General features: G+C 39.8%; 1 protein-coding gene across 2 annotated transcripts in view; it reads left to right on the plus strand.

Annotated features, from left to right (window-relative positions):
- LOC101617089 (cytohesin 1 interacting protein) overlaps positions 1-17,769 on the plus strand; it is a 71,324-nt gene that overhangs the window by 15,752 nt on the left and 37,803 nt on the right. Inside the window, exons 2-3 of one of the 2 annotated variants that reach the window (XM_045147901.1) lie at positions 16,125-16,248; positions 17,630-17,769. The gene's annotated coding sequence lies outside the window, so the exon portion shown is untranslated. The remainder of the gene's footprint in view (positions 1-16,124; positions 16,249-17,629) is intronic. The other variant, XM_045147902.1, reaches the window with a different exon arrangement.

The raw sequence follows: 17,769 nt of genomic DNA on the forward strand, positions 1-17,769 counted from the left end.
GCTTGGATTTTCTAGGTAGCTGGGTATTCTTAGCTGTAGCAATTGATTTGATGTTATATATTTTCAGGGTAGGAGCTTAAGGTGTTAGGTGTGGCTCTTAAGACTCTCAGAGTATCTACAAAGGTGCTCCTAGGGGTTGAGTTTCCCTGCTATTGGAGTATTCAAGTAGGCTGAGTGGAATAAAATACAGGTAGATTCTAAAATTTAACTAAACACTGTACCCATTCAATCAAAAACAGCCCCAGGTATGTATGCCAGAGTAGTTATTATAACAACCAGATCCTCTATCAACATAGAGGTTAAGATTTCTGGTGTATTGAGGGATCCAAATCAGCTTGTGACCAACTGATACCCTTCCCTGGTGCAATCCCAGTTACCTTGGATGATTTTGGTCTCAGTCAAGTTGCTGCCTGGGTCATCGGGCTGCTGTTCTGATTTCTGGAGCTGGGCACTGGCTTTTCCTGTGGGGCAAACCGAGCCTGGCAACTGTGGCCCTGCTGATCAGCACCCCTGCTGCTGGAACTGCTGCTGCTAAAGGTGCCTCTGCTGGGTCTGTCAGCAGCTGAAGCTGCTGCTGCTGGGCCCACTGATGCTGCTGTCTCTGCTGCTGCTGCTGCTGCTGTAGCTGCCACTTCTGGAGCCACTGCTGCTGCTGCCACTGAAGCTGCTGCTGCTGGGTCTGCCCCTGCTGCCGCTACTGGGTCTGCTGCTGCTGGGGCTGCTGTTACCAGTGCCAGAGCCGCTGATGTTGCTGCCAGACTCTGCTCCTGCTTGGGTCCCGCTGTCAGCCCAAGTTGGTGTGGCCGGGTTCCAGGTTCACTGCTCTGTTCACTGCTCTGTTCACTGGAGCTGGAGTCAGGTGGTGGGGGAGGGGAGGGAGCTGCAGCTGCTCTGGTTCTCTCGCTGTTCCACGTGTCCTTCTACCTCGTGGTCTGCTCCTCCATTGCTCACTGCCGCTCTCCCTTCACGTTTCCTGAGTTGCAGAGAGCGCTGGTGTGAGTGGAAGCTCTTGCACCTGGCTTTTCCTGTGGCTGGATCTGAGCCTGGCAGCTTTCTGGTGCGCCACCACCGCTGCCCTTAGCGGAGCTGCCAGGGCTGCTTTTGCAGGCCTGTGTGGGCTCTGGATGCTCTGGATCTCTTCTCCTGAAATACTACTTTTTAAATGTCCTTCAAGGCTAACTTCACCTGCCTGCCCATAAGTGACCACTACTAATAAAATTCAGCAGTTGAGTATGGCTTTATAGTAACACTGGTTGATGCAGGGAGGGGGAAAAACTCCAACGTGAGTTTCATGACATCATGTGACATCATGATACTTGGGTCAGATCCTCTGATGGGACACTGACCCGATGGGGATAGAACTGTAATTATCTAGTAGAGTTGAAGCTGTATATTTAGTGTGGCTTTCAGAGTTAAGATCTTTGGAAAGTTACAAGATGTTGGCACTTGTTCACTTTTTGCTGTCAATGGCACCTATAGAGTAGGACCAAGTAAAAATTAGATAGTCCAGGGTGAAAAGACTTTTGTGATATAGTTTTGGAATTTTTAAGATTGAGCATTGCATTCTGGGGTTTGACTGCAGTGTTAGTAATGTACTTATGGTCAGAGACCAAAGCTTATGCTGACTGCCCTCATCACTGTTCAGGAGAGCACCCTGTATTCTGAGAACATGGGTCCCAATGTCATTGCTCCTCAGCCCCTGGCAGCTCAGAATCCCATTGGCTGTCCTTGTGTAGCACTTCTGGCTTCTGCTTTTTACCCTGTCCCATTCAACTGTCACTGATATAAGCTTGTATTACCCAGTATCATGACCAAGCTGAACTGCTGGGCCTTGAGAGGCCCAGATGGTGAGGTGAGGCCTAGTGGAACTTCTTGAGCCTAACTGCCTCGCCCAGCTATGACTCAGCAGGGGGCTTGGCCCCTGGCCTGCCATTTCCACACAGGAAATTAGAATTCCTGCCTGTGGGCACTTAGAACTCAGCCGGGGGCCAAATGGCCCCTGGCCTGCCACTTCCGCACAGGAAGTTAGAGTCCCTTACATCTTACCCCACCCTAAAGTCTCTGCCTTCTTTCTCAACATTATATAAACACCAGCCTATAACAATAAAGTTGAGTTCCTGATTCGAAAGGACTCCCAACTCAGTGTGGTTTTGCTCCTGTGGCCAGGAGAGGTTTCTGGGTGGTCCGAAGCTCATCATCCCCTCAACCCCTAGGGAGGAGCCAGCAGGCCTGGTTCTTCCCTCAGCACTACCTGTGCGGGAAGGAGCCCAACACTGAACTATCTTCAACTCTCTCTCCTCATCTATCTTACAAACCTACTGCTAAATCAATTTCCCTAAAATTCATTAACTCATGCCTCTGTTCAGAAAATTGGTAATTTTCATTTATAGTTGAATCAAGTCTAAAGTATTTAGTATGATAGACATGACCCTCATGGATGATTCCTGATAAGGTACTTGACAATTTTCTTAAGCCATCCACCTTTTTTGAACACCATACTCAAATACCAAATTTGATACTTACCCATCTTTCTATCCCTCTGTCCCTCACTCCTTTCTTTCTCTCTACATTCTCTTTCCTTCTATTCTCTCCATCTCTGTCTCCATTTCCTTCCTCTCCTTCCTTTTCCTTTCCTCTCCTCTCCTATGTTCTCTTTTCCTCTGTTCTCCTTTCCTTACTCTTGCACTGTGGGCACTCTTTCTAACAGTTGAAATTATACTGATTCTATAAAATTGTCTTTTTACCTTAAAGTTAGTCCCTGTTCCCATCTAAAGAAGAAATTTACTTACTGCTAGATCTGTTCTGTTTCTATCTGATCATCTATAGAGGTAGGCATGGGTTTGTTTTCATGGATGGTTTTCAGGAGGTCAGAACCCAGGCTTTGCCAGGTTCAGCACCACTTCCCCACAATTCAGAGCCAGGCAGGTGGCATGCCTCAGTTAAATAGAGTTCATTGAAATTGAATTTTCACAGATTCTCTTTGGGAAAAAGTTAAGTTGAATCCAGAGCATCATCTTAAGTTTTTCTGTATATAGAGTTGTAAAACAAATGTGGTGAAAATGTATGGCTGGCTTGGCATCTAATTACTCAAATCATACTTTTAAGTTAAAAGAAACCAAAATGTGATTTCAAAAAGGATGTTTAAAACATATAACTGGCAAAAACCCCAAAATAACACAGTTTCCTCAACGTTTGGATAAGTAGAATCTGTTCTTTTATATGTGAGTTTAATAATTCTAATGACTTTAGAGTCACAAATTCCTAGTAATATCTTTGTTTCCCAATATACTGCATGGGAATTTTCAAAAATTTTGGTATATACAGGCACACATTTTGTCTTCATTTTCTTCATCTCTGTTACAAACTGAGCTCTATTGTATTGTATATTTATGAGAAGAGAAAACAACAGTGTTTGTTTTTCTCTTTACACAGACAGGGTTCAATGGATGTGTAAGCTAGTTTGAGATTTAGCATAATAAAAACTGTGTATTAAAATTATAAAATTGAGATTTTTGGAGAAAGGCTTTTTCTTGTGTCTGGCTCTAAATGTTTTTCCTATTAAAGGTTTCAGTGTTCAGAGGATTCTCCTCACAATTTGTATCAATATTTCAGTTACCTTGCTTTCAGTTTTGAATAATTTGTCATTTTCCCCATCAGTACCTCTAGTATTATCTAATTTTTGGTAATGCTATTTGTAATAGCACTGCTTTTTGCTCCTGCTGCTTAGCTATTATTTGGGACACAGGTCTCCTTTGAAGCCAATGAGAGTTTCATGTCAGATGAAGCATGCAGCAGGAAGGGGACCATTTCCTACCTTCGCTACTGGACCCTTTCATCACCATGGAACAAAGTTTTCCACTATTCTGTAGATAAGAATCTTTTGGTAAATTTTTTATATTTAACACTGAGACTGAGTTCTATAAAGCTACCAACCATCCTTACCACATGCACCCAGATTATAAAGGAGCCAAAGATAATTAGGCTAGTCTGGCATGAACTGTGACCTACAAACTGATAGTTTATGATGCTGTGTTCTAGCAAAAGCAAGCAGACAGGTCATGACCATTTCCTCTCCCCCCATATGTAGGTAGAGAAGTCTATTTTCTCCTTTCCCCATGTTCTTGAACCTTTATAGAGTTAGGCAATCACTGATGGCATTGCTTAGTTCTCCTGCGCAGTTGCCAGATTTCATCCAGTCCTCTGTCCCAAATGTGTTGCCCAACTTGGTAAATTTCAGATGATCCATACATTCCCTTCCCAGTCCTTCCAGTGTGGAATGTGCTTCCCTTCTAGCAAATGCCCCTTCACACATCTCTCAACATCACTATTTGTTCTTGTCTAGATGTTTGAGAACTTGCATTCTTCCCTCCAGTAGGTAGTAAAAACACCAGTAGCAGAAATCTTATGGTGACCTGATCACACCTGACTGTATTGCTGAAGTCTCCACTTTCTCATGACTTCTTTGTTTGAGTCTTCTGTCATGTTTTCAACACTTAAGGCAGGCTAAGATTGAGACTTCCTTCACCTACAATTATTTTCCATACTAAATTTCCCCAGTGTTAGGTAAGCTCAGTGGGGGAAGCTGGCTTTTCACCACCCAAATCAGAACTAGTTCATCTTGTTAAGATATTCAGCAATTTCTGTGACTGACCTTTTAATAGAAGTTCTGTGAGTTCCAGACTAGTCTTTCTTACAGAATGAAACTCTGCTTCAAAAAATCAACAAAAAAAATCTTAGTCTTTTAATGTACATGTTTTTAATCTGTAGATTATATCTTTAAAATCTACAGAGGATTTTGCATACTTGGGTAAATATATATATATATATATATATATATATATATATATATATATTCTAACTATTCAGTTATAAATTATAATAACTATGTTTTGGGCTAATTTTCTTGAGTAAAAGGCATATTTTCTAGGCAACATATTATATGAAATTTTTGTAAAGACTACTTTCCAATTCCTCCTTTGCAGAAGACTAATGCTGAACAAAAAAACATGAAGGAGACTATGTCAATATCTATATATGCTTTTAATGTTTAATTGTCTCAAAGGCTCTGGAGGGAGACTATTCACTTGAGTATGAGACTCCTTCTGTATCTGTGCAATCATTGCTTCTTATGAAGAAGGACATGCAGTTCATGTGTACATAATGTTTTTAATGAGTTTTTATTGCTTTGACATGTTTATTTTCCAATGAAATTCTGGATTCAATCTATTTTCTAACATTTTCCCTTCCTTATTTCAAACAACTAAGCTAAAAACAATTCCCAGATTCATTTCATTGCAAAGGACAACAACAGGGGAGCCAGTACTTCTCATAAGTCTATTTTTACTGGGCCCTTTCTATGTACCTGATGAATGGAACTTATTTTTTTTCCTTGCTCTTCTATAATTCTGTTTTAGTATTGAGGGTTGTTTGTGTGTGCTGGAATAGATTTCTGGAAATTTGGTAGATGTTGTAAAATCAATCAGTCTTTAAAAAAGTTGTCCTGCCAAGCCCATGAAATACATTTGTACATATTCATTTTTGAATTGATGGGTGGATGACAGGCAGTAGGCAGCAGGATTGAGCACTAAACGATTCTTGTGTCAGGTTTCAGAATCTTAGCAATCTGATCTGTAGTGCAGGAAAAGGCGTAGGAAAAGAGCAAAACCAGAAATATGCATGAGAATTTGGTCTTAAGTTTGGAAATAGCAACAAAGAATCATTTTTGCTAGGAGTAACAGAAAAATAGTAAAGCTAGAGGGCTGGAACTGTGAGGCCATCATAAACAAATTAATTGTATATTTTGTGTTTTGTTGAACAGTTATGCTATCTTATGCCATGCTAAAATTTTAGAAGTGAATTGAAAGACAATAAAAATGAGTGAAGTTGGAAGGTAGGTTTATGCAAAAAGATGAGACAAAAGCCTAGTTGAGTTGATGATCCAGTGAAAGGTAATGTGGTTTGACGGAAAGAATGACAGTCTGTGGGACAGAGGGATGGTGCTTTATCCTAAGCTACTTCTGAGGAGTTACTTCAACTCCAAGCAAGCTACAGCTCTTTGTCCATGCCAGTAAAATGAGGGCATTGTATTAGGTGGTTTTGAAGGTCTTCCAAACTCAAATTTTATAATGATTTTTCATCTTCTAGGGATAGGATATAAGAAGAGATATGAAGATTGTGTGGAGTTTATTTTGTTAAGGAAAAGACTATTTTTAAGGCTGGGAGTGAAATACTCATAGCATTGGGGAATTATTTTCAATGTATAATGTTGCCATTTGGATTCAGCACTTGTCTTCTCTTTTCCTTTCCATTTCAGAGCCCATAGTATCTTTCTTAATCATAGTCATGTTCAAACATCCACTCTGAAAAAGAAAAAAGTGAAAATAGAAAAATTATTGCAAGTTCAATTCCTTCTGTGACATCTATTGGTTTTCTTCAAGTCTTCCCTACATTTTCTCAAACCTGGCTTACATTCCAATTTGGCATGTTTCTTTGCAAATTCTGTTAGAGTTTTTGTTAGATACAATATGTTCTTTTTAAAAATCAAAAGGAGGAAGAATGACAATTACAAATCTACAGACACCTTTCAGACTATAATACTTAAAATTTGAGCTACATAGACTAGTGTTTATGTCAGCACTCAGGTCCTTTAGGAGCCCATGTGAACAAGTAAATAATTAACTGTTTACTACTCACTTGGAGAGTAGCAAAGAGGAGCTCAGGGCTTGTTGAGAAAGCAAAAGTTCCATAGCATTCTTCTTGCCCTCAGGGAAATCACATTTCAAAAACGGGGAAAGGGAAATTTAGATTTGTGGTTCACTGGAAAATAAGGTTATTTTTTTTTTCCTGTCTGTATGTCCACAAATACCCTTCTCATCCAATACAAGTAATACATATATATAAATAAATATATAAACATATTTTATATATATATCAATCCAAGGAGTTTGTTTAGGTGGTTTGCTTTTTTTCCAGGTTCTTGGGAAATTTTCTAAAGTGAAATCAAGCAAAGAAAGGCAAATGGCAAGGGACACATGGGGGTGAAAAAACTCCTTAATGGTACATGTACAGTGAACTATTTAAAATTTAAAGGTGATTTACCTTTGAAAATTTCAAAGGCATCAGCATACTAGATCCATCAGGTATCAGTAGTTACAGGACAATGCAAAGATAATTGCAGTATATACAAGGAATCATGGCTATCTCTACATTTTGGAAAAGATTTCTAAAAACATCTGTCTAAAATTTATCTCTTAAAAAAGCCAGTTAGTAAACTATGAAGGGAAGATACTTGATAGGCTAGCAATGTTAGCCCTGGTTTGAGGTATGGCAAGATTTGAGTCTGTCATCTAGAATGAAGAGGGAAGGAAACATTCCCTCCATGGTTGTGTATTTGCATGTATATATTTACAGATTTTGACAAATGTGATGAATGAGAAAAAATATGGGACAGGAGCATACTTTGATCTTGAGACAGCTATAACTTGGGGGGGGGACATACAATAGCATAAGGAAGGCTTGGGAGTCTTAGCAATCTACTTACCTATGAGTGTTATTCTACACATAGGCTATGGAGATGTGTATGAAATCAGAGACAGGAGTGACAGATCCATGCAACCTGGCAGTCCTTTGCTTCAGTTTCTGAGCTGGTGGCTAAGAGGCAGTGATAGATTTTGCTGTCTTTGTCCCTCACAGCACTGCACAAGTGCTCTGGCAAGCAGCTGTTACATCATCCTTTCTGTGCTCAGCCATGATCAGGGTACTTCTTTGAGGTTCAAGTAAGACTTTGCATCAGTCCTGGCCAGTAATGACTGCTGCTCTCTAGACACAACTCTTACACAGTCTGCATTTTCATTCTTCAGTGCTGTGGAATAGGGTGAGGCTGAGGCTGAGGTTCTATCATAGGCCTTGAAGTTGTACTGCTCTCAGAAAAGACATATGATACATCCACACAGCTGGGCATGTTGGTGTACTCTGAAGGTGGAGGACCAGGCTACATACCAAGTTCAAGGCCACCAGGAAGTACACAAGATCTTATCTCAAAACACCAAAAAGAAAGAAAGAAAGAAAGAAAGAAAGAAAGAAAGAAAGAAAGAAAGAAAGAAAGAAAGAAAGAAAGAAAGAGCATCCTTTTGTCCTGTAAAATAGATGATAACATCTTTTTCAGAGGCTGCTAATCTAAGACATGGGGATTTGGGTGATTGTGTGTACCTTGTTTATTGTTCTTTTGGACTCCCCAAATAGTTAAGCATTTATCATTTCAACTTTGCACTTGTTCTACTTTGTTTAAGCAAAACAAATTGCTCAGGAACAATGGCTATATTGGCTTCCACTGCTTCCCTAAACATACCCAGCATTCTCCTACCAAGCTGCTGAGTGCCCTGCCAGGTGAACTAATAAAATAGTTTGAAATAAAAGTCTTAGTTTTGCCATTTTATATACTCCATTTCCCTTCACATCGCCTTAGAAACCTCATTGTGAGATATAATAATATGAATTGCCTATTCTAAATAAATATTTTATTTAGTAATTTTACTAAGCAAGAATATGGCTTAAGCCTATGAGGAAGTGTCACAAAAATGTATAAAATGAGGCTCCTTCTCTGAATGGCTATGCAAATAATAAGTGTGGCCTATGGTAATATGTTAAGGACTGTGTAAGTAAAGCAAATAGTTAAATCATATAGGAGCACAGGAGTGGTAATGGGACATTATGGCTGTTGTCATAAGAGTTATTCCACAGACGGAGTGACATATGAGGTGAAACCCTCACAATGGATGGAATTTCAATGATTAGGGATAGAAAGGAAGTTTAATTAAAAGAATAATTTAAACAAAGATACTTAAGCATGACTATGATAGGCAAATTATCAAAAGGAAAGCTCTGATATCTTGTAGCCAAGAGCCAATTTATTTCATTTGAAATTAACTGAAGAGGTATGTAAAAATTAAATTATAGATGAGTTTGAATGTAAGGCTAAGAAGTTCAACATCACTCAATAGTTATGGGGACTCAGTATGTTCAGGTAGGGACATGGAAGGCTGACGAGACTGTACATTGGGACAACATTTGCAGTCTGTTGTGTTGTGCTGAGGGCAGAGCCTCACGTCTGAACTAGAAAGGTGTTGGTGGTCATAACATGGTGGAGGCAGATGTCAGACATTTCAGAGGAAGAAGTGATGAAACATGAGGTCCTGTTACGTAAAAAGAGAAATCTGAGACAAATGAGATGAGAAGGTATGTTCTGATGTACAGGACTGGCTGAGAGTGTCTGGTATCGCTGCACTTTAATACATGTACATCTTGGGTTATAAAGAAGGCTGTGTTGGGAGACAAAATCCTTAGTTCTATTTCCACATTTTTCAGACATACCTTCTCCAGTTTTACATTTCTGAAATTAGGATACCTCTTGCTGTTTATGGGCATACCAACTGTGGGATTTTTGCTTCCAAAGCAGGGAACAAATCAGTGCTGCGTATTTTAACTGATTTTTATTTATCATCAAAAGAATAATGGAAATGTGTATTATTATTATTGTATTTGAGTTTTGCTTTCAAAGCTATTTTCATACTCATTGCAGTTAAGCCAAACGATCCAGCAAATATAAATTACACTTAAATATTACAAGCAAATTAAGTATTATTCAGTATGTACCTACATTATCCAAAGCAACGAATCACTGAGAAAAAAATAAATTAGCTATGGGAAATTTGAGCAAGTTATTGTTGTAACCATCAACTGCTTTCTGAGAACTCTGATGTAAGCATTGCTCATTTAAGTTCTAAGAGGATATAAATGAATGAGAAAAGAGCTCACTTTTAGATTGAGGCTAAAGGGGTGATACTCACAGGAAGGAAGACAAATATACATAGTTTGAGCAGCAGGAGAGACCCCTAAGGTGCACTTTGGATATTTTAAGGGAGGTGCTCATAGATGCTTACGCTATCAGGGAAGGGCTTGTGAAGGACAGGAAACTGAAGTTGGGCCTGAAAGAGTAGGTATCAGCAAAGGCAAAGTGGATGGATCCAGGTGAGTGGTGTGTGTTATCAAAATAAACTTGGAAGAACCATGTGTGTTCCAGAAACAAAGTAGCCCAGAGTCACTAGAATGGAGGCTGTGGGTCACAGTAACACAGGTCCTGGAGGCTTGTTGAGCAATTACTCTTTGCTGGGATGTCTGTTTCCCATGAAGATCCTGCCTTACAGCAGATCACACTGAAGCACAGGTCAGATCAGTTTAGAAGCTTGGTCAAGGACATAGGAGCCCATGCTTAACAAGCTGCCCTTACTTTTGCCTAAGTGGGACACATACAGAGGTTATGTGGCTCTGAAATGATGCTGGATGAAGTGAGGGAGGCATGATAAAAGTTCTGAAGGAGTCTGAACTTTTTCTTCTGCAGCTGAATAAAGTGATGGCTTTTTATTTTTTTATTTTTGTATTTGTTTGGATTTGGGATATCTTGCTACCTCCACTATGGATGGTGTAGCAGAACTAGACCATAATATGGTATCAGGAAGTATAAGTTGAGTGATACATTTTACCATCATCTAAGGACTTCTAATTATTTAAAAATATTTTATTTATTTATAAGGAGAGAGAGAGAGATTGAATATGGACATACCAGGGACTCCTGCCACTGCAAATGAACGCCAGATACATTACCCTACTTTGTGCACCTGGCTTACATGAGTCCTTAGGCTTTGTAGGCAAGCACCTTAACTGCTGAGCCACCTGTCCAACCCTAAACCTCTAATTTTAATATTTTGCATTCTTAGATCTTCTTCATTTATCATCTAATTTATTTTGACTGTAACAGTAGTGTGGTATTTCTCCCTGTATTGCTTGTTTGGAAAAGCATACCTGAAACTGCCACTGACCTTGTTAATCTATGGTAGCAGGTGCTATAGCTAGGGAAGGAACCAAGATGCCTAAGCAATTGCCATTGTCTTCTAGTATTTTTTATTTTATTTTTGTGTGTGTGTGCATGTATAGTATATGTAGTATGGTGTTGTATATGTATTTGTATGTGAGGTATGCATGTGTATGTGCAGATGTACTCACAGGCAACTGGAAGCCAGAGGAGAATATCAAGTGTCCTTCCTCTACCATTCATCTGATTACCTCCCACTCACCCACATACTTTCTCAAGAACGAGCTTTTCTCTCTCTCAGTTCAGAGCTGTGATTTCGAGAACTCCAGGGATTCTCTTGTCTATGTCCCCATAGGACTGGGGTTACAGATGTGTGTGGCCATGCCCAGTTGTTTATGTGGGTCCTGGGGAATCAAACTCAAGTGACCTCAGGCCCTCAAGCCTTTTCAAGTGTGCTCTTACTCACTGATCCCAAGTCATATTGCTTCCCCTTTCCTCTAGATTTATCTTGACAAACTTCTCTTTGCCACCAGAAATAAAAATAGTTTTTGCTTCATTCTGGAAATGAAGACACTGATAAGACACTTATTGAGAAGAGAGATGGGTCATTCCCTGGCTGACTCTGGCAGGTCAGTCAGGTGTCTGCCCAGACACATTAAATCAAAGTCCTCCCTAATGACTTATGTTTATCACATCTATAAAGACACTATTTTAAAGTTTTTTTTATATTTATTTATTTATTTATTTGACAGAGAAAGAGGGACAGAGAATGGGCACATCAGGGCTTCCAGCTACTGCAAACGAACTCCAGATGCTTGCGCCCCCTTGTGCATGTGGCTAACGTGGGTCCTGGGGAATTGTACCTGGGTCCTTTGGCTTTGTAGGCAAGCACCTTAACTACCAAGCCATCCCTCCATCCCAAGGCACTATTTTTAAATAAGCCTATTTTTACAGATACTAATGATCATGAGTTCAATATGTCTCTTTCTTCTCCTCCTCCTCCTCCTTCTTCTTTTTAAATGAACCACAGTTCAACCCATAACAGAAGACACAATGCCTTTCACTTGGTCAGAAGGGAGAAGTCTTAGCTGGTTGTCCCTTAATCTCAGTGTCTAGACCATATGCCCAATTCCCCAGGCTTCTTTATATTCATTCCACAGCCTGTTTGTTACTCTCTCCTCCCAGCTTATTAGTGAAATAGGATGTTTCATCACTGTTGCTAAATTTACCACAACTCTGCTTATAGTTGCAAAATTTCAAATACATTCTATTGTGTTTTGAGTTAAGATCCAGATGTAGGAGGAGCCAGATAGTCATTTATGCTTTGAATGGAGAGCACATTCTCTTTCTTTTGTTGTTGTTTGTTTTGTTTTTGTTTTTGCTTTTTGAGATAGGATCTCACTCTAGCCTGGGATGACTTAGAATTAACTGTGTAGCTTCAAGGCATCTGCAAACTCACAGCCATCCTCCTATCTCTGCCTTCTGAGTGCTAGGATTAAAGGGGTTTGCCACCATGCCTGGTTCTCTTTTAATATTCTCTGCTCTCTAAATAGTAGAAATCGATCTTATACTATGATATAAATTAACACAAACTTAGTGGTTTAAGCCAACAGAAATTTAGTCTCTTACAATTCTAGAGGTCCAAAGTCTGAAATCAAGGCACCAACAGGGCATAGCTTCCCTGATTCAGGAGACTCCTTCCTTGCTTCTTCCAAGCCTGTGGTGATGGCTGTCAAAGCTTGGTGCACCTTGCTTGCAACTGCAAATATCTACTTTTGTGTTCACACGAGGTTCTTCTCTACTAGAAGTGCTAGTCATGTTGGATCAGAGTCCATTCTGATGGCTCCCATTTATCATAATTATATATGCAAAGATCCTGCTTCTGAACAATTACAGAAGCTAAACATTAAGATGTCAACATACCCCTCTTATGAACCACGGTTCCACTTATAACAGATAAAATCAGTGTTTTACACTCCTCATGACACTAGAGCTGCACATGTACATATCATAGCACTTTTAATTTTTATTTTATTTTTTTGCTTTTCAAGGTAGGGTCTCACTCTAGCTCAGGCTGTCTTGGAATTCACTATGGAGTCTGTGTGACCTCAAACTCAAGAGATCCACCCACCTCTGCCTGCAGAGTGCTGGGATTAAAGGCATGTGCCACCATGCCCGGCTAAGATTATAACTTCTTAAGGCTCTCAAGTAAGTGTCAAGGGAGGAAATACTTTGACACTCTTTGGTATATCCATATAATTTTATAGAATCATTTGTTTTATAAAAATATCTTAATTCTCTTGATTTTTTGTCTACATGAGGACAGGGGTCATATCTGACTCATTTTCCATCCTCACAAGTTTAGGACCATTGTGGAGTAACAGAATTGTAACTTGATTAATTTTTTATCACTGGATTCTAATCTTGGCTGTCCTGGGTATTAATCTGTGTAGCCTTGGGCAAGTATGTTAGTTCCACTGTCCTCAGGTGGAAGACAATGATAAATAAATATAGTGCCATACTTCTGGCTTATATGAGATTAAACACATGTAGTATGTTGCCTAGCTGTTATGGTTATACACTTAGTAAATGATTACAAAATTCAAGTTGAGGGGAACATGTAATCTACTCAGTTTTACCACTAAATAACTCTGTTTCTCTGGGCAAGACTGATACATTTTCTGGTTTTTAGTTTTTCACATGCAGATAAAAGGTAGTGCATGGGATGATGCTGAGTTATTCTCTCTAGCCTCAAAATTTAAATAACTTTAAGGAGGAGAGCAAGTGAATGAGTGAGAAACAAAGAGATGTAATGTATTTCCTACTGGCAATTCTAGTAAATGTTGTGGACAAAGGGACATTGTATTAGTTTCTGTCCAGGGAATAATACTGTGTATTATGTCTATTGAATAATAATTCAATAAATAATAAAATAATAACTAAGTAATTTTAAGAATTGTCTTGCTTCCTACTATAAGTCAGGCTTCTATTCAAGGTCACGAGCAGATAGAAATGACTAATATGTTTTTTCTTGCATTGCATTTGATTCTGAAAGTAACTGAAAAGTTCTATTTATTTTAAAAAATTGTCACATACCCATATGTACCTGCACACACATGAATCCACACACACAAGCAATATGAGAATTTGGGGTGTCTTTGAGAGTATTGAATTTCCCAAAAGAAGACAGATTTCTGTCAGATTACTTGATGACCCACCAAAGGTTAATGGTAAAACTCTACTGCCAAAGACACCATATACTGTTGGTATGGAACATGAAGTGACCTGGCTAGAATCTGGAAGAAAGTCAGTTCCCAGACAGTTAGCTCATCTAGTGCCACAAGGTGCTACATGAACAACTGGGGGAAAATGACCAATATCTGTCCTTCCAGGAATCTTAATCCTCCAGGAAAGAGTAATTCCTTTCTAGGGAGAGAATTGGGTTAAGTTTAAGGAATAACAGATCTAGGGAAAGCCTTATCCATTTCTGACCTCTTGCAAATTGGAGACTTCAAGGGCTGAGTCAAGGGCATTTGGCTCCTCCTCCCCTCCTCTAAAAATAGAAGTGAGAAATGTCTTTGAGCCTATAGGGTGAGAATATAGGTTATACCTCTATGCTCCAAGTCAGAAATATCAGAAGGGTCAGGTCTTTTTTTTTTAATCTCTGGCCCCTGGAATCCTTCCACCTGCTTTTAAGAAGGTCCTCTTGGAAAGATTATGATACCTAGAAAAATTGCCCATTCCCAGAAAACCTGACTCCAGACACCTGACATCAAGACTAGAGTACCATTCAGTCTCTCTTCCCATAAAAGACCCCAATCTAGGTCTCAGATGGACTTTTCCATTTCCTGGAAACTCTTCTCAGATGGGTAGAAACCTTGTATTTTCACTCCTTTCCTGTAGCTGTAAGACATCTCTCTCTCTTTCTCTCTCCTTAGTTGCAATTTAATAGAATATTCAAAATCTTATCCTCTGGTCTGTGTATTTCTTTTTCTCTTTTTAAATATATGATTGGGTTTATATGGACATATTTTTATGTAAACATCACATGTTAGTACTGTCCTTTCCCTCCTCCCTGCCCCTTTTATGAAGAGGCCTTCCTCACCGGGGATCAACCCCATGGGTTTTGTAGGTCATACATTATGGGGCAGCAGTCAGTTATGGAGGAGAGGCAATGTCTCTGTGCAAAATGTCCCAACTTGTGGCTCTAGCAATCTTTCTGCTCCCTCTTCTTCAAAATTCCCTGAGCCATGCTGGGAGCATTTTAAGTCTACTTCAGTGATAGGCACTTACGACATCTAGATGTCTGATTTGGTAGGTGTTGAGGGTCCTCAGTATCTTTCTCCATCACCCTTCTACTGATACAACTTAACTAAGAGAACAGCATTCTTGTTCATTACCCAGTTCCTCTGTGGTTTCAGCTCAGCTGGGGTGGAGTGCGTTGGGTCCTTTATCTCCTTATGTCCAGTTTCCATCTAAAAAAGAGAAGCAGATTCTCCAATGGAGAGTGAAGTCAGTGCCAGTTAAATGGGACAACCATTATTAATTTAGAGAAAATTATCAGGGCTTAGACAGTTTTATAGAGTAAGGTTAGTGGGAGCTTGACAATGGATAACAGAATCATTACCTGGATATGATTCTGATTTGTTTCCCAGTTCCAGATATGGTTTCCTTTCCACTGAGTGGATCTGTTACCAATCAAAGAGCAGTTGGTTACCCACCATGGCTGTATGCCACTATTGTACTTGTGTGAACATCATGTCAGGTTGTTTGCTTCTGAGTCACTTAGACTTTGAGTTGCTTGGACAGATGTTGGCCATTTTCCCCTGGTAGCTCATGTAGCACCTTCCAGCACTAGATTAGATAATTATCTGAGGATTGCCTCTCCTCTGGTTTCTAATTAGGTCTCCCCATGGTCTGTAACAAAAGTGTGGTCTGTGTATTTCATTTGTCATAAATCATATGATAAGGATATATGATAAGGATATGTAGGCCTCTGACTCAGTGGAAGTTTTGGGTGACCATGGCAGTCTGAGATCTTAACTCCCGCTGCCCAAACAAAGATGTAGATAAGGCTCCAGTGTTCTCAAAGGCACCCTAAATCCCTGTATCACAAATATGCATATACACACAGGCACAAGAATAACTTATAAGTAGGCAGACAAGAAAGAAAATAAAAAAAAAAATTCTTGTTCACGGAAGTTACCTTATTGTCCATTTTCTGTTCCTCCTGCTATGTATACAAACATACTTCTAGATTGTGGCAACAAAAATGGAGAGGACAAGGCATGTTCCATCAGTTTCTTACTGCTGACCCTTCTTTGATGATTCATTCATGACTATCAAAGACAATTGCTCTACAGGTGGAAGAGTGACTCCAGGTAGCGATGGGGAGCAAATTGAAGGGAGGGCTATATGGGGAAATGTAACCAAATGCTTCTTGATCCATTGCTTTTGCATGTGGCTTAATACTGCTCTCTAGCCATTGGGTCTAACTGGGGCCTCTCCAGCTCATTTTGAGCTTGGATTTGAATGGAGACATAAGACATCAGAAGTGAACTTGAGTTAGAGTTCAGTGTTGTGAGCAGAAGAAAGATATAGCATAAACATCCCAAGAAGAAATGGCTTTCTATGGAAGGAACAGAAGAAAGGGCAGTATGACAGGTATGGTGTGACATGAGGTCATGGCTTCTATCAGAACAGGCAGGACTTAGAAGGACAGACCAAAGAATATGGAATTTTTCAAAAGGGAAATCTCCCAGGCTACATGTAGGTGTTTTGTTGTTCCAGGTATCAAACTAAATTCCAGTTCCCAAACAGGTCTCTTGCTTTCTAAGAAGTTGCTTTCAAAAGACTTTCTCAATTCTGTGGGTTGACTGCCCACACCCAAGTACAAGGGCTAAATTGTGTAAAAGATAAGCCTGAGGGACTCTGTGATAGTTAGGGGAAGAGGAAGAACACAGTCACTTCTCATTTGTTTACATCAAATTCTGAGGAAAGATTTGGTTTTAAAATGGACCTATGTGAATGTGGTGGGGGAGGATAAGGGTAAGAGATGACTTAAGAAAAATGAGTTACACACTGTTGCAGTCACGTTCGCATTGCTGGCAGAAAACATCCAACCATGAGCAGCTTGTGGGAGAAGAGGGTTTATTTTGGCTTAAAGACTTGAGGGGAAGCTCCATGATGACAGGAGAAAATAATGGCAGGAGCAGAGGGTGGACATCACATCCTGGCCAACATCAGATGGACAATGGCAATAGGAAAGTGTGACAAACACGGGCAAGGGAAAGCTGGCTATAACACCCATAACCTCCTCCAACAGGACACTGCCTCCAGGAAGCTTCAAGTCTCAAATTGCCCAAGCTAAGGACCTAGCATTCAGGACATATAACTTTATGAAGTCAAACCAACACACACACACACACACACACACACACACACACACACACACACACACAGAGAGAGAGAGAGAGAGAGAGAGAGAAAGAGATAGAGAGAGAGAGAGAGAGAGAGTGGCCAAAGTAGAAACATGGCACTTCACTAGCCTTGGCAATGCTCTTTGTGCTCATAAAATTTGATGGCCTGAGCGATCGAGGGAAATACCCAATGCCAACCTCTGGCTTCCACATGCATGCACATGTGCATGGGTACTCACATAAACCCACACAGATGCACACACATCATACTCACACACACATGCATGCAAAAATTAATTAAGGGTCTCTGATGTTTTCTTTCCCTTAATGTATTATTTTGCAGATACCTCAGAAGACTTCTGGGGAAGAATTTTATTGATTGAAAGAAAATTATAAAGTGATAAAGAAGAATGCCACCAAACAAAATAAAATTGTAGTGTGTCAACACAAAATATACATTGGATAAACCTACAATTCTCATTG

This window comes from Jaculus jaculus, chromosome 4, assembly GCF_020740685.1.
Source record: "Jaculus jaculus isolate mJacJac1 chromosome 4, mJacJac1.mat.Y.cur, whole genome shotgun sequence".
Taxonomy (NCBI): domain Eukaryota; kingdom Metazoa; phylum Chordata; class Mammalia; order Rodentia; family Dipodidae; genus Jaculus; species Jaculus jaculus.